Below are 18,544 nucleotides of genomic sequence, written 5' to 3'. Positions count from 1 at the left end.
CTTGAAAATATGATACTACAATGCTTTTTCCCCCATTAATTCTAGGGACCTGTTTGCACACGCAGAATGATGGCTGCTGTGTTTGGTGTTTGGTGGACACACAGTGAAATGACAGAGAACTTGTTTTGCAATAAGTTGATGGCTACCATTATTTAAGATATATGAACAAGCGAACTTACATATGTGTAGACACAGGAAAGAGTAAATGCCTGCACTTCTGCAGGCACCTTCACACATGTCACACACACACACACACACACACACACACACACACACACACAAACACACACTCACTCACAACCCCACAAACACCCACAAAAAGATAGCTTTCCTGCAGCATGTGGAGGTAGTGAGACCTGTGCTGTGTACATGGCTCTGAGACTCAGCCATGCTCTGCTGCCCAGAAATATAGGGTTTTTATCCTCTTTGGGGGCTTTTTCTATGCAGAGACTCACTGATCCTACAGGTAAGTTAGAAAGTCTACACAGCTAAGCTGGATTACACAAAACCAAGTTTTGAAGAAAGAGAGTTCAAAGAAAAGCCTCAAGCAAGCTTCAAGTCGAACAGTCATAGTCCCCTGCCAATACCTACCTTCGTTAGGTAACACCAGAGAGAACCACTAACCCATGGTCAACATTCAGTAGCTTTTTAACAATGCATATTACAATGCATATGATAGTGAAAGATACTTAATGCCATTCAAAAGGAGGCTAGTGAATTAACCTGGAATGATTTTTCTGAAAAGCAGCATTGTGCACAACTATGAGAGGGAATCTGTCCAGAAACAAAGCCCATGATATCCTCAGCAGCACAGTGTCAGCAGAGGGTTGCTCTGTAAGATCTTATGCATCCTTACAGTGAGGGCAATGAAATAAACCAGAAATTTCCAGGGGATTATCTTTGTGTAGTAAAAAAAAATGTATTTTATATTTAATTTTTTAAAACATCTATGTGGCTTAACCTCTATATTGATTTCTAAACATGTTCATCACAAAACAACAAAGATGTAAAAAATGCAGAGAAAGCCACTGTGTGCTTCCACTCTGGGCAGTTAAACCTTGTAGCAATCAGTTGAGGCTATACAAGAGAGGGAGCTGTACCTTGGAGGAGACAGGGGATGCAAAGACTGCTGTCTAGCCAGCTTAACTAACGCAGGGAATTTCAAGGTTAGTGAGAGGCCAGGGTTCTAAGGACTGAGCCAGAGAATGACTGGACCAAACTTATTGTCGTTAACTCACCTCCTAACCCAACCATTAACATATATATTGGCACACACATGCATATCACAATAAACACACACACACACACACCACAGAAAACATGAATGAACAGAAAGCACTGCAGAGAGCACTGTGGTGGAGGAACACCAGAATTTAATGTTTCAAGTGAGACCCTGAACTCTTCTGTCCAATCCTTGCTGATTGAAAATGCTTAGGAAAGACACTTTTTGGTCAAAGTTTGTTGAAGTAATTAAATAAATTTTCTCTTGAATCCCCAAATTTCTCACACACTGCTCAGTATGTGGGAAGACTCCCTGCATCCCTGGTCATCCAGTCAGCTCCAGCATATAAGCACCATGAAAGAACACTCCAGCATCACTCCTATAAAGCAGGACTGACAATCTGCTACTCAGGCTCTATCAATATGAAATAAGATATGGGCAGGATGAAGAGAGCATTTGCATTGCAGAGAGAGAAAGTCCCCCTCCCTCCAAAAAGACAAAAAAAAAAAAGAGAGAGAGAGATTTTTGGGCATTACACTGGGCTATAATCTTCCAAGTTGCTTCCTGTCTGTAACCTCACATAATTTTTGCAAACAACTGAGCTACAGGCCTTGACTTTATCACTCAAAGCTCTGTGCTACTCTAAAGGAGGCTCCCACAAAGCATCTTTACAACATAATTGTATGTAAGTGTGTGATGTGTGATCAACCTACCTCCCTTACTAAAATGCATCTTGTATTTGAGCAGAAGAATTTGCTTGACGATCCTTCAGTTTCTTGCAAGAGGCTAACACAATGGCAGTCTTGTCAATGATCAAATAAATGAACAACCGGATGAGACATAGTAGAGCGCCTGGGTAAAGAGGAGAATGGTTTCATGGGTTTCATGAGTCTGACTGGGTTACAGTTAGACAGAAAGACAACTTGCCCTGTGCTTCATTCATCCTACCTGCTGCTGTTTTGCACATATGTCATAGAACTTCATGCTGGCCTCTTCACAGGACTCTTCCAGAGCAATCTGCTCACCTTGCAGCATTCTGTTCTCATTTCACAATATCTTTATCTTGTGCTTCAACTCACTCAGGAAGTGGCAGTACCTGATGCTGAACCACGAAAAAGAAAAAAAAAAAAAAAAAGCTAAATCCCAGACAGAATCCATTTGTCTCCAACTCCTCCAAGTATCATCATCCCCAAAACCCTGAGAAATCTCATACCCTGAGCCACCAACCAGCCAGCACACACTAGCTGGCCCAAGGCCCTGACACCTATAGCAGAGGACAACCAGGAATGGCCTTGATGTGAGGAGATGTAACTCTCCTTTGAAAGACTTGAGACCCTAGGGAATGGAGAGGCCTGGTGGGGTCTGAAGAGTTTCAGGAGGCATGGATATCTCATTGGAGATGGGGAAGCAGCAATGGAATGAGGACCTGTCAGAGGGCAGATCAGGAGGAGGATAAAGTTCAGACTGTAAAAAACATTTAAGGGTCATAATAAAAATAATAAATACATTTTTAGATTTGCATATGCATGTACAGGCAAATATATATATATTAATTCATGTGTTTATGTGCCTTGTGTGTGTTTGTGGTTGTGTGTGTGAGTGTATGTGTCTGTATGTGTAGATTCCTATCAACTTGTATGTTTACCTGGTTGTACAGGATTGGATTAATGGAGCCAAAGATACTATAAAATTCTAAAATTTTTGCCTCACATGTCAAATGATATTAGTGCACAACAGAGCACAGGATGTAGACTGAAAAGAGAAACATAGGAGAGGTCATGTTTCTGACTGATGGAGGCATGGCTCCAGGTTCTCAGTTGATAAGTGAAATTTCAGGATCTTTACTGTCTTAGTGACCTCTCAAAAAATTAAAACAAGTAAAGCTTAGAAAATGCAAAAGAAAGGATGGGCCATCGTACAGTCATGATATCTAGCGTATATAAGAGCACTCAGATTAACTAATTTTCTATTACTGTTTTCTTATTTGAAAACAAATAATGGGACCATCTGTGGAGTGGTTGGTGAGAATGAAAACATTGACTAAGATGAATAACAGGGCTCCCAGAGCAGGAGCTTAACATTCTCACTGCAGAGCAATTAGCTGGGGGGAGGGACTTAAAAATTACCCAATCAAAACAACAGGAACACGAACAATTTAAAATGTTTTGCATGCTGAGATGAAAACCATATGCCAACTCTGGCAAGTTTGTAGGCATTTCTAATAAACAAACAAACAAAGTCCTATTACAGTTCCAGCGGTTGCCGCAGAGAGAGCTGTGAGCTAGTGTGTGCTGCTTCCTTTCCCAGATACCCAGGGCCTCAGACCTGCACCAAAAGAGTTGACCCATAAGCACCCTAGTTGACCTTTCTGCTGTCAGGACAGGATTCTACAAAAATATTTATCTTTGGCAACAAGAAGCCTGTATTTGGGAGGCCTCTTACTGAGTCCTTTAGGGCTCATAGCTTTAGACACAAATTCAGTCAGGCTGTGGTAAATGGAACTTCTATTGGAAAAGCTATTTACTTTGGTGTATGTCAGAAGCAGTGACCAAGAACAAGAGGCTGGTCTCCCACCAATATGTGATCTTTTATTGGAAACAACTTATTCTACACAGCTTTGGGAATTTGCTAAAGCAGATTGTATAATAGGTCAAGAACCCTGATTCCAGGTTTGGTTTATGAGTGGAAAGCACATCACTGATCTAGGTCACTAAGTGATATGCCCACTATATATTCATCCCATTCAAGACTTGTTTTATGCCTCCATAGTATCCTGGAGAATCTTTATATTAGCATTACTGGGAACATAAAGGGGTTACTAAAATGTACTATGCTTGTATTATGAGAACATACATAGTTTAAGAGTTTAAGAATGTGTGTTTGTGTGTTTGTGTGTATGTGTGTGTATGTGTGTGTGCTTGTGTGTGCAAGCATGCATGCATGCCTCCATTGACAGTACAATCTTGTAGTGACCAGGATAAGTGTGGAGAGCGGGTGTGGCAGCATTCCAAAGATGGCACTTGGGACTTTGGCCAAGTCTTGTGACTAGCACCTGACTTCCTCCTGCCCCCCCCATTAGCCACTCCCACCGTTTGAGCTGCGCAGGCACACCCATGACATGAGATCAGGCCAGATGACGCGGACCTATGAACTGCAGCCACGCAACATGGACTGAGGAGGTGGAGTAGAGAGAGGATACAAGGGACTGCATTTGTGGGCGGAGGAGGAGAGAGAGAAGGGGAGACAGAAAGACACTTGCATGCTGTAAGTTTCCTGAATAAACCACTTTGAGAAGAACGCTGTGTCATCGCTCCTTTCTGCTGGTTGGAGACGGCAGCAACAGACAAGAAAGGATTAGAGGGAAGGCTGCATGACATACTGAAGGGCATCAGGAGGCAGACTTCTCTTTGTTCTTAGGACTATACACAAACTGTATTTGGACCAGAGAAGCTGTCTGGATGATTTGGTACTGCATGGAAAGCTGCCTTTTTCTTTCTTTTGGATAGTTAGATACTGAGCATGTTGCTCCCTCTTCTGGATGATTTTCATACTGCATGGGGTGTGGGGGGGGGCTCTCATCCATTTCTCTCTGCCTTGGGCAAATAAGTGAACCTACCTCACTCTTCAGGTCACCGAAAGTACTCATGAACACAGGACTCAAGGTTCATGTGAATTTGAGATATGTTCTGAAGTAACCTCATGTAGTGGCTGCCACATCTTACTCCATCATATTGGAACTTCTATTGCTTATGAAACCTTGTATCCTGACCCCAGTAAATCAAAGAATCTCTAGGAATGGATCCAGCGAGTCTACCATATCCCTTAAGGGAAAGACTAGCTCTGTAAAAAGTTCCTAAGGAGTCTGTGACACTGGTCTTGGCCCACATGAAAACTTTTAATGTTTTCTTTCTGTCTTCAAAACACCTATTCTCAATCCTGGCTTCTTAGTGCTCCACAGAAGTCTGGTGCAAATAATTAGTGTTTCCAGGGAGGATATTCAGCATCAGGACTGCTGTATAATCTCTCCATGCAATTCTAATGTACCACCAAGACAGTGCTGGTTAAAGTGGGGTTCCCTAACCCTCAGCAAGAACATCACCTGCAAAGAGTCTCCAGTATAGACTTAGTGCTCCAAGGATTCACAGGGACACACACACACAAACACACACACACAGACACACACAATTGGTCCTCTTTGAAGAGTTTCTATCAGTAAGCTTTTGCTGCATGGCATCCTTAGTGGATTCCTTTAAATTTTATGGACATCTGATGCCCATAACACAGAAAATAACTCCCCGTAGACATGCACCAAGGTCTTGGACATTCAGGTGCTTTCCTTTTGGACAAAGGCAATCACAGCATGGTGGTGCTGAGCACTAGGTACTCTGGACATACTTGGATTACATCATATATTAGCTGACAATGTCCTCCAAGCACAGCATGGCTGGGCTAGCTTATGGCATCCAGAGCCAGTAGAACTGCAGCATGGCCTGAGCAACAGGTCCAACCATAGTGGTTGGAAACAGGATTCCAACTTGAGGAAAGCTGCTCTGCTTTTAGGGGCATAAGTGGATTCCAAGCATTTCCTCTTACTCAGATCTTTAGTGGACCTCAACATGGTTGCTCTTGGCCCTATGCTAATCAGCCATACAAGCTCATTTATCTTTATATACTAAAGAAACTACTGGAAGGTACATATGGAAAGGTATTTTCCTGTTCTGCATGACTTGAGTACTACATGATGCTATATCACCGCCTTCTATTTGCTCTTGGTAATGAAGTGGACTTTAATGCTTTGCACACTGGATGTGGACTTTTTCTCCATCTTCTAGATGCATGGGATACTGCATGCAAATATATCCATCTGTTCTGGGTGGTTTGGGAACTATTACCTTGTTTAGATGTCTTCGGATGTAGATATTGGCCTTTTCTGGGGCCCACGTGGACTATATAAATGTCTTCTAGATGCTTCTTATAGCAGAAGATCCACTACCCTCTTTACCCACTGTCAGTACTAGTACTGCCTGTGAAGCTATAGACCTCATGGATGTGGAAGTCACTGCATGGGAAGCTGTCATCCACTTCTGACATCTTTGGGTACTTCATGGGTATCTATCGTTCTTTTCTAGGTGTTTTGAGTATTGCAAAAGCAACCAGCTTTTTCTAACACTTGACGCCATTTTCCCTCCCTCTCATCCTAGGGTCTATGGAATAGGCTTTGGAATGAAAAAGACCAGAAATCTGGAGAACATTCATTCAAGGTTGGCCATGGCTGGATTGTTTTGACAGTCACTGTAAAGATAAGCTGAAAGCTAAGATGGGGCCTTAATAAAGCTATATGCTGCAAAATCCCCGAGTCTCATCCCTTTCCTTTCCTCCTCATATTCTCTTAGTGGATACTTAACTTGAAAATAACAGTGATTTAGATGCAAATTCTGCTGATAATCACCTGACCTGGCCAGGACCCAGGATCATGGGAGGTACTGATTCTGTCTTTTTTGTCTGTGAACCATAGTGAGGGCTCTGGTTCTAGTTTGTCTGCTTCTTAGAAAGCAGCCTGCCTTGTAGACTTGGGCCTATATCTCTTTGACTCAATATTGCTAAGTGTGAAAAAAATCTGTGAACCCCTTCTAGCATGTTCTGCAGCCTCAGGAGTCTCTGGATTAAAAAAATGTTTTGTACTATGAGGGAATGCCAGACACCCAAGGGCCTCTGAGTTTCTGGCAGGGACTTTTCAGAGCTCGTTTCTATGGGACTCATAGATGGAACGTGTTCCCAAATGGAGAAGGTCTTCTGTCTTCTCTCAGATGATGTTTGTGTTCTACCTGCTGATGACTGTTCAATATCACAGACAGTTAAAATTAGGTGGGAGCCACATCTAGTTCTTAAAAGGTACATCAATACTTTTGGCATTAGAATTTTTAGAAATAGTATGAATCTTCTAGAATTTGGCTTTTCTCTGGACTTAGTCTGGCTCCTGGAAATGCTGGAATGGCTACTGTGGGCTCCAGCCTAGCCCTGTCTTTCAGAGTTGGCAGAAGTACTTGGAAGTGCAAGGGGCAGATGGGAGCAGGCTGAGGCTCACAATTTTTTGGTGCTAGTTCAGCACCCTTCACAGCTGTCTCCAGAAAGGAAGAAGAAGAAAGAAGTGAACACATTGAGATGGTAGAAAAGAAACTTACAAGAGGAGCAGATTTTGCTAGAAGAGTCCTGTAAGGAGGTTAGGAGACAGTGAGGTCTCATGAGAAGGTTTGTGACCTTTGGGCAAAGCAGGGTCAGGTAGGCTGAGACAGTGGAAGCAGGCTCTCTACCTGTCTAAACACACACACACACACACACACACACACACACACACACACACACTACCATATACCTACATCCACCCATGTAAAATCTCATCCAACTGTTCATTTCTGTCATCATTAACAAATCTTTCTGGGGTGTTAGCTTCTTGGAAGAAGCTGGTTGATTGACAAGCAAACCCTCCTACTATGCTAGAAGCAGAATTCTATTGAAGGACATGGGACTGTCACATATCACCTACATGTCATTATGGTAGGCAGGCTGCTATGCAGGTACTTAGGAAATAGGGCACAGCTTTGAGAGAGTGAGGTCCGGGGACTGTGGGTCATTTGTTTTGAAGCAGATTGCAAGAAAGAGAGCTCTGGGCAAATGGAAAATGAGTGCAGCTTCCTTCTCAGACTTATACATCACTACATTTTAGAAGAGAATTGTAGGGAACTTCACTGGTCTCCTGACTGACCTGGCTGCTGTTTTCATATTTTATATGCTGTAATCCACTGAAAAGTTGCTGTAGGTTTTGTGAGGCTACTCTGATGGCTCAACTTGCAGTTAGCTAGAGGCTTTGTTAGGAGTCCTTCTTCTTGAAGGTTTTCTCTTGTGTGCTCAGATTTGCTGTGCAGAGGGTGTAACTTACATTGAGGATCAGAGAGTCTCAGGATGAAAAGAAATCCTGGAAAGGGAAATAACTTCAAGACAGGCCATCAGAGCCTGGCTGAATCTAAGAACCTTGTAGACATATCACAGGACCCAATACCTGCTCCTGCAGCAGAAAGAAGCCAGTCTTCTCTCTGGCGTTTCTGGGTAATGGAGGGATTGTGTGAATGTGTATCTCTGTGTGTGTTGTTGTTTGTGCTTTTATTTATGGTGTGTTCTTATGTATTTCTGTGATTGTATGAGTGTGAGTCTGAGTCTCCCTCTATGTGTGGTTATGTATATATGAATGTGTGTGAGTGTGTGTGTATGTGTGTGCGCACACGCCAGCATGCCTGGCATATGTCTAGGTCTTTGTACAATATTCTGTGTGTGTAAGTATACATGGATTCACATACATGTATATGCGTGGGAGAACTTTGTGTACCCATGTTAAGTATATGTGTAGGTATGTGTGCCTATGTAGGTTTTTGTGGGTGTGGATACTTTTATGTGAGAATGTGAGTCTATGTGTCTGTCTCTGTGTCTGTGTGTGTCTCTGTCTTTGTGTCTCTGTGTGCTCATATACACAAGTGTATGGTTTCCTGCATATGTGTGTGTGTGTTCACTTACAGCCAAGTGAGGCCCAGGACAGTCTAATGCACTGTACCTGTTGCACTCAGTCACTGCTTTTATTCCAAACATGTTCACACTGACTTAAAATTGTCTTCATGGAAAGTTGGGAGGAATAAGGGCCTTAGATATTGCTGGTGGCATTAAGTGACAGAGCCCTGTGAGAAGTCATGTGCAATCCTTCAAAAAGTTGAACTTTAGTCTTCAGGTGACCTAGTGTTTCCCGATTAAAAAGCCAGTTTCCACAGAGAAAATGGAGACACTACATTTTAGCAGCATTTCTCGGTGCACCTGCAAAGTTGAAACTATCAAAATGTTCATCAGTCAAAGAATGAAATGTACAATGTGTACATTTTTGGCCCTTTATTAGAATATTTTCAGTATGAAATAATGCATGCGTTCATTTGGCTATGAGATCATCAGCCTTTTGATAGCCAGACAAATCACTGGCACAATCACCTTACGTGGAGGAATGTTTTATTTTGCCTCCTGATTATGAAGAATTTTCTAGTTTCCTGAGCTCCTTGCTTTGTGCACAGTGTAGCAAGCTGTGCATGAGGGAGCTTCTTATGAAGAAAGCAGTTTGTCTTGAAGCAACTGTGAAACAGTGAGTGAGAGCAAGGGGTGGTCCTTGCTGGGCAACCAAGCCTCTACTACACAGCCTGGGGACTTGTTCAGATGGCTTTGCTTCAAGGACAAGGACCCCCTGGATCCACTTGTCTGTGCTTCTGGCCAGAACTCTCTGTCTCCTCTGTCCAACTTGTTCTTTTCCCATCCAACAAAAGTTAACTTTCTTTTCTACAGCAGTACAGGTTAGCTCCTCTTGCATTAGTATTAATTGTGAAGCTAAATATATGACTGCCTTAGGTCCTTTCCTTTATAATTTTGAAAGTCTGGATTCCATAATGAGGAAATTTTATGTAAAATTTAACTGTAAGTTTGCTTTAGGTTTCATTCTGTAATTCTTTGCTATTTGCATAGACTAAATAGTGTCTGCTAAATGGCACTGAAGAAAGTCCTAACCCAGGTAACATGCCTTAGTCCAAATCTTTCTGACCAAAGAAATTGTACAACAATGTTCATATCTGTAGGTTAACTTTTAAAGAGATGGTTGACATTAATATATATGTATTTTACACAGTTGAAGAGTTTATAAAATTAGTTTATACATTATTACCTCTGAGAGTATCATGTACATATCAACTCCCAAGCACTTGTGATGGTTTATTAGCTGGAAGCAGTATTATACACAGAACTGTCCAGTTTCTGTTGTGTTCAGTAATGGAGAAATTGCAGAGAATCATGAGAAAACCAAAGAATAGAAAATGTCAATCTGTGGGCTTCTTTAAAATGCTTCTTTTAAAACACTCAGAGGATGAGACCTCTGTACAAAGAAAAATATAAAAAGTCTTGACGATCACATTTGATTACACTACATAATTTAAAATTAATACTACCGGCTGAGTTTTTTCTGCTTTGTAACCTAATGTTTTTAGTCCTGCTGTATTTGTGGCACAAGAACTTACAGTCTTCCTTACAGGTAAGAATGTTTTCCACAGTGGCATTACACTTTAAAGGTTAACAAGCTACAAAACCAATGTCTTAACTACACTGTTTTATGCTTGCCAGTTAGAATATTTTCAAAAGGCTAATAATGGCTAAGGATCTTTTCCTCTTCCCACCCCTTTCATTTAATCCACGACTCCATGAAGAAAATGCAGGTACTTTTTCATGGAGTAGCCAGTTGAGTGAGCACAAAGACAAGGTACAATGATTCTTGACTCAAGTGTTCCAATTTCCCCACAGTTCACTTATCTGACAAGTCACTTACTGACACTCAAGACAGTGTCTTAGGCCTAGAAGAGGTGAACAAAGCAATTTTATTCAGGGTCATACAGTCATCACTTACTAGCATCCAAGGTTAGAGTCTAATCCAATGATAAACAATGTTACAAAATCAGAAACTAAAAATATATTTAAGCACTGGCCATTAAAGGAAATGTGGCCCATAATATAGTCGATGTCAAAAGGATTAGAATGGGAAGTATAGCAGCTGAGCATGCTAAATGAATTTTCATAAACACAATTTCAGGATGAATTGTGCTGAGCCACATTCAAGTTACCTTTTGTCCTAAAGACAGAGCACTCTATTTCATATCAAATCATTGTGTCAGAGGGGGAACATTTTTATGGCTGTGAAAATTTTTTCAGAAAGAGTAAATTGAAGTGCTTTCTCAAAGGCTACTGGCCCATACAAAAAGAGCTGAAATATGCAGTTGGAGAGCATGTCTCTCTTAAACAAGTTTTGAAGTAGATATTTTCCTTTAAATACCAAGAATATTTTCATTAATTTCCAACTATTTGTGACTATTTGATACTGAAAGGAAAAATATTAGGGCAAAACCATACCCAACAATCAGTTGATCTGTCAAAATAAACCATAGAATGTTGAGTGGACAAAAGTGAATATTTAAGAATGGTTATAAAAATGAAAACCAGAGTAATGAGGTAGAGTTACAAGTAAGTCTTTAAAACCATCCACATGGCTTTGGCACCTTAAAGTATTTTTGCTATTTTGTTATTTATTTTAAAAGACTTGAAAGCATCTGAAATACTCCCAAAGTATTTGAAACCCCTGCATGACAAATTTAGAGTTTGCCAGCAGCAGTGTTAGAAAAAAAGTAAAAAAGCCTCTTTAGCATGTGCCATGACTTGATAGGGGAGGGTCCCCAGCTCTACTAGATGGCACCCCAGAGGGCTGTGCAGCAGTCACAAACAAGGTGTTATCTGGGAAGGAAGGGACCCTGGAATTTCCATTGGTCTGAGAACACCCCAGCTATAGTTTCTCCAGATACTGCATGGACAGGCTTATGACACTGAAGAACCTCAGTGATGGCATCTTCTACTTTGAACCACTCTCTCTTCCTTCCAATGTTAACAGGGTCTTCCCAGTCTTCCAATATTCCAGTGACTGTCAGAACATAAACATACATTTGGACTTTCTGTGTTGATTCTCAAATATTCCTGGGAGCCTGCCTGATTTTCCTTTGACTCCAGCCTCTTCATACACCTCCCTCACAGCAGCACCACCAGGCTACTCCTCTGATTCCATCCCTCCTCCTGAAACAATCCATTGGTCTGGGTACCAACTGCTACTCACCAACAGCACTTCCTCCTCCAAACTGTGGAGCACAGGCAGGCTGCCAGCTTCATGAAGCCATACATTTGCATCTGGTTAGGCTTCAACTTCATCCTAGAGTTGGGCTCCTGCAGCTGGAACACCAGCCAGGGAGTCGGACCTAAGGAAGTGGCAGGGCAGTGAAGGGAAGTCTGGGACAGTGAGGCTGCGTTGCCACCTTGACCTAAGTAGGAACGCCACCTTGACTAGGGCGCCCACGGCTCTCCTGGAGCCCGCTGCCTCTCACAGCCGCTCTTTGCACCCTCTGCAACCACCCCCTTGGTGACTGCTGGGGAAACAATGCAGCTCAAGGCTCATGCCAAGTGGAGATAGTTGGAAGCAGAGGCAGGGACCTGGCAGAGATGCTAAAGATCAATAATTGATTTCTTATACCCATTTTTGCCCTCAGCCTCCTAATATCATTTATTAATAATTGCTGATGAGTAGATACAAATTTTAAGAATTTAGGTAGATAGGACTGATTTTTATATAAAAGTTTTGATTTGTGATTCTTTTACATTTTTTACAAGATTACTTTTAAAAATAACAAAATAATTACTTATTTCTTTGTCACAGAAAATTGCTGCCTTCCAGTAGAAGAAAGGGGCTGAGAAAACTACTTTGCTTGTTTACACTTTGTTAATCTAAAACAATTTGCTTGGTTATGAATGTACATTAGATTTTTAGAAGAATTTGTTTTCTTTACCAATATTATGTAATGTTACTTCTTTTAAATGCAGTAGAAAACATATTGTTTTATCATAATCATTCACTAAAAGGAAACTGAAACATTATTTACAATCACATTGTAATTGTATACTGCTTGAAAGATTTTGCTGGGATATACAAGCCATGGAAGAAAGAATAACAAATGGTGTGGTTTGGCTTGAACATTGTCTCTCCCGTCCACAGCCTATGTGTGTACATGCAAAGTGTGTGCAAAAGGGGGTTGGAACATTGTTCCTACACTCTACCAATTGTGTTTATTTATGTATGTATGTGTGGAATACTTGGAGTGTACTTGTTACACCATTGCTCTAGCCATTCTGTGTGAAAATGTATATATCTGTCATTAGGTTTCTATACATGTATATATTCATGTATATTTGTACGTATGTAGTTATTGGATTGTGCTGTTTGCTTCATTCAGTGTGTGTGTGTGTGTGTGTGTGTGTGTGTGTGTGTAGTTCTGTGTACACAAGACTTCTAGAAAATTATTCTATAATTATATTATTATGTAATATATTATAGTATGTTACAAAATTATTAGTGTATATCAAGAAGGTATTCCTCTCCTTAAAAGTAGAAAGTTTTGAGCAGAGGTAACATGAGGTCCCAGGTAGACATGGGAGGTGGTTTCCACACAGAGATGTTTGGGATTCCTCTCTTGCTGAGGATATACCAGGAAAAGCTTCAGATAAGGCAGAAACACAGCCAGAGCTGCTCAGAATTCAGTAGAAAAAGCCCAATATTAAATTTATACATCTTCTAATGGGCCACCATGAATATTTACTGGGGTTGAGTTAACTAAACATAAAATATTTTGAACAAAAGCCTATATCCAGTATCATCCTTGGCCTTTCGGAAGTCTTAACCTACAAAGCCCCCAAAGAGACATGGCAACACTTGCCTTCAAGGCTATTACATCTAAAACTGCCTTTCTCCCCCGTCTCCAAGGCTGACCACATGGTGTAGTTCAGTGCCACTAAACTGCAGCGAGAGAATACTGCTTAATATTTTGTTTGTCTGAGTTTTAGTTTGGGTTTTCTTTGCTTTGGGGTTTGGGTTTTTGGTTCTATTGGATTGAGGTTTTTACATTGATTTGCTTTTCCTTTGATTCTGGTAATAATTTTGATATTTGGCTGAGGCTATATACTGTGTATTATATACACTGTGTATACTGATACAGCTGAGAGGAGATACTTTTTAAGCCCTATTCAGTGCAATGGCTGTGTTTTTAAGAATTAAAAAAGCCATTCCAAGTCTTCACTCTTAAGTCCAGCTTTATTTGTCAGGTGTCAAACTCCTGTTGTCCCAAAATCCACAAGCGGAGATGGATCTCTGTAAGCTCCAGGCACCATGGGTTACATAGTGAACTCCACCCAGCCAGTGCTACACATCCCATAACTCCTCCCTACCCTGCTCTTTCCATAAGGATGTCTTCACCCCACCCACCCTCTCAAACCTCCAAATCCTCTGGTGCGTCCAGTCTTCTTGAGGTTTCGGTGCATCTTCACTGACTAAACCCAGACCCAAGTGACCTAAGTTGTGTTGTGGGTCTTATATAGGCTGCTGTATGCTGTTTGGTTGGTGACTCAGTGTCTGAGAGATCTCAGGGTATCAGTGCTTTGGTGGAGGATTTCCCATCAGAACCCTACCCTGCAAGGCAGAGGCTAGGTCCCCTGATAAAAACCAGTTAGTTAACAGGTCATCATGTATTCCTCTTCAAAGAAATGGAGGAGTTCCTTTAGTTAAGATCTGGAAAGACTCTATCTCATTTTCAGTGCACAGCAACTGCCAGATTTTAATGTAGCACCAGGTCCATTGTCTTATGCCCATTTTCCCTGCATTGCACACTTTTTTCCTGTGGTAGTGTCACTGGTGAGCTCTGCACTCTGATTTGTTTCAGTTTCCTGGTGTTTCTGTACAGTGTTTGAAATGTAAATACAGACAATATACAATAAAAAAATAAAAGAGAGTGGGACTTTCTGGCAAGATCCTTACCAGCTAAATTTAGATCCAGGCATAGTGGTACATACCTTTAATAGAGGGAATAAAGCCAAGCAGACCACTGAGTTCAAGGCTATCCTGAGACAGAGCAAGTTTTAGGTGAAAAGAAGCTTACATAGAGAAAGAGTGGTCCAAACCTTTAATCACAGGACACAGACATGAAGATCTGAGTTCCAGGTCAATTTACAGAGTAAGATCCAGGACAGAGAAGCTTAGGCAGTGAAAGAGTTGGAAAAGTGAAAGCTGGTGAAACTGAAATAGAACAAGGGGGATATGTTCCAGCTCCTGAAAGGAGCAAAACTCGGTGCTTTGGCCCCATAGCTCTTGGTTTAGTCCAGAATATAAGAGAATGCTGAAACAATTGATGCTGGATAGCTGGAGAAAAGAAACTAGTGGTGATTAAGAAGAAACCACCAGACCTGAACCAGCAGTCCCCAAAGGTACAGGACTGCTGAGAAGTTGATCTGAGTAGCCAGCAGGCAGACAGATCTCTGCCGAGTGTGCACGGAAAGCACGGCCCTGCCCTGCCTGATCCAGGGACCATGAACCCAGCATTGGGACCTCTGTCCCCACCCGGCAGCTTTGGAGCGCAGGACAGGGCTCTACTCATCTGCCACCTGGACCAGCAGTTCCCAAAGGTACAGGCCTGGTGAGAAGCTGATCCGAGTAGCCAGGGGGCAGTGAGATCTCTGCCAAGGGTGCACGGAAAGCACAACCCTGCCCTGCCTGATCCAGGGACCAGAAACCCAGCATTAGAACCTCTGTTCCCACCCGGCGGCTTTGGAGCATAGAACAAGGTTCGGACCATCCGCCACCTGGACCAGCGGAGGAGATCCAGAAACACAGACCACGACCAAGGGAAAGGCAAGAACATATCACTGACAAGATGGCAAGAGGAAAGCAAAAGAACATATCCCAAGGAAACCAAGACAACCTGGCAACCCCAGTACCCAGCTCTCCCATCACAGCAAACAGCAAAATGCCAAACACTCCAGAAAAAGAAGACACAGACCTAAAATCATACCTCAAGACGATGATAGAGATCCTTAAACAAGAACATGAGGAAAAGCAAAAAAATAATCAGAAGCGTTTAAAGAGGAAACAAGAAAAACACTCAAAGAACACAAAGAACTATAGGAACACAGAACCAAGGAGATGAAGGAATGGAAGAAAAAATTTTAAACGGAAATTTACACAATAAAGAAAACATTAAAAGAGATAACCCTAGAGGTAGAACACCTAAAAAAGAAATCAGGAGTCACAGATGCAAGCATTTCCAATAGACTACAAGAGATGGAAGAGAGAATCTCGGGGGCCGAAGACAACATTGTAAACATAGACAAAACAGTTAGAGAAGATGAAAAAACCAAAAAGCTTCTAACCCAAAATGTCCAGGAGATCCAGGACACAATGAGAAGACCAAACCTAAGGATAATAGGAATAGAAGAGGGAGAAGAATATCAACTAAGAGGCACAGTAAATATCTTCAACAAAATTGTAGAAAAAAACTTCCCTACCCTCAAGAATGAGATGACCAGGAGCATAAAAGAAGCCTTCAGAACTCCAAATAGGTTGGACCACAAAAGAAATTCCTCCCGACACATAATAGTCAAAACACCAAGTGCCCAAAGCAAAAAAGAATACGAAAAGCAGAAAGGGAAAAAGGTCAGGTAACATATAAAGGCAGACCAATCAGAATCACACCCGATTTTTCAACAGAGACTACGAAAGCTAGAAGAGCCTGGACAGACATCATGCAGACACTAAGAGAGCACAAGTGCCAGCCCAAGCTGCTATGCCCAGCAAACTATCAATCACCAAAGATGGAGAGATGAAGATATTTCAAAACAAATCTAAATTTACACAATATCTGACCACAAACCCAGCACTACAACAAATTATAGGTGGGAAACCCAATACAACGAGGGGAACTACATCCTAGTAAAAACAAGAAATCTCCTAAGCAAGAAAACCAAAAGAAGAAAGACACACAGACACAACTCAACCTACAAAAGCAATAATAGAAGGAAACAGCAATCACTATTCCTTGATATCTATTTACATAAATGGACTCAACTCCCCAATAAAGAGACATAGGCTATCAGACTGGGTACATAAACAAAATCCAGCATTTTGCTGCATACAGGAAACCCATCTCAGAGACAAAGAGACTACCTCAGAGTAAAAGGTTGGGAAAAAAACTGCCAAGCAACCGGCCCCAAGAAGCAAGCTGTAATGGTTATTCTAATATCAAATAAAGTAAATTTCCAATCAAAAGATATCAAAAAATATAAGTAAAGACACTTTTTACTCATTAGAGGGGAAATCTGTCAGGAGAAACTCTCAATCCGTAACATATATGCTCAAAAAACGAAAGCACTCACACTCATAAAAGAAACCCTACTAAAGCTTAAAAAATACATTTCACCCCACACAATAATAGTGGGAGACCTCAATACCCCACTCTCACCAATGGACAGATAATGGAAACAGAAACTGAACGAAAACACTGTAAAACTAGCAGAGACTATGAACCAACTGGAATTAATAGATACATATCACCCTAAAGTACAAGAATACAGCTTCTTCTCAGCACCACATGGCACCTTCTTGAAAATTGACCACATAATTGGACACAGAACCAGCCTCAATCCATATAAGAAGATTGAAATACCCCCATGCATCCTCTCAGATCACCATGGTCTAAGGCTGGTCTTTAACAACAACAAAGACAACAAAAAGCCTACATACACATGGAAACTAAACAACGCTCTGTTAAACGATAGCAAGGTCAAAGAAGAAATAAAGAAAGAAATTAAAGATTTTCTAGAATTCAATAAAAACAAAAACACAACATACCAAAACCTATGGGAAGCAATGAAATCAGTACTGAGAGGAAAACTTATAGCTCTGAGCGCTTCCAAAAAGAAACTGGAGAGAGCATACATCAGCAACTTGACAGCACAGCTAAAAGCTCTAGAACAAAAAGAAGCAGAAATACCCAAGAGGATTAGACATCAAAAAATACTCAAACTTAGGGCAGAAATAGAACAAATAGAAACAAAAAGAACCATCGAAAGAATCAACAAAACCAAGAGCTGGTTCTTTGAGAAAATCAACAAGATTGATAAACCCTAGCCAGACTAACTACAGGGCAAAGAGAAAGGATCCAAATTAACACAATCAGAAAGGAAAGTGGAGACATAACACCTGAAACTGGGGAAATTCAAGAAATCATCAGATCCTACTACAAAAGTCTATACTCCACAAAGTTTGAAAATATGGAGAAAATGAATGAATTCTCAGACAGATACAAGATCCTAAAGTTAAACCAAGACCAGGTAAACCATCTAAATAATCCCACAACACCTAAAGAAATAGAAAAAGTCATCAAAAGCCTCCCAACCAAAAAATGCCCAGGTTCAGTCCAGAATTTTATCAGACATTTATTGCAGACATAACACCAATACTCTCCAAACTATTCCAAAAGATAGAACAAAATGGAATACTACCTAACTCATTTTTTAAGGCTACAATAACGCTCGTTCCTAAACCACACAACGACCCTACAAGGAAAGAGAACTTCATACCAATCTCACTTATTAACATTGATGCAAAAATACTCAAAAAAATCCTTGCAAACCGAATCCAAGAACACATTTAAACAATCATTCACCATGACTAAGTAGGCTTCATCCCTGGGATGAAGGGATGGTTTAATATAAAGAAATCCAACAATGTAATCCACCATATAAACAAACTCAAAGAACAAAATCACATGGTCATTTCACTAGATGCTGAGAAAGCATTTAACAAAATTCAACACCCCTTCATATTAAAAGTCCTGG

The 18,544-nt window shown here is 41.1% G+C and overlaps 1 pseudogene across 1 annotated transcript; it reads right to left on the bottom strand.

The window, feature by feature from the left end:
* Positions 1 to 11,483: 11,483 nt before the first annotated feature.
* On the bottom strand, positions 11,484 to 12,040 carry LOC308418976 (diphosphoinositol polyphosphate phosphohydrolase 2-like; annotated as a pseudogene). Its single transcript has one exon. The product of its transcript is annotated as a diphosphoinositol polyphosphate phosphohydrolase 2-like (transcript).
* Positions 12,041 to 18,544: the final 6,504 nt, after the last annotated feature.

The sequence above is a fragment of the Micromys minutus genome, assembly GCF_963924665.1.
Source record: "Micromys minutus genome assembly, chromosome: 3".
Taxonomy (NCBI): Eukaryota; Metazoa; Chordata; class Mammalia; order Rodentia; family Muridae; genus Micromys; species Micromys minutus.
Note: the sequence above shows the minus strand (reverse complement) of the source record. Positions and strands in the feature narration are given on the sequence as shown.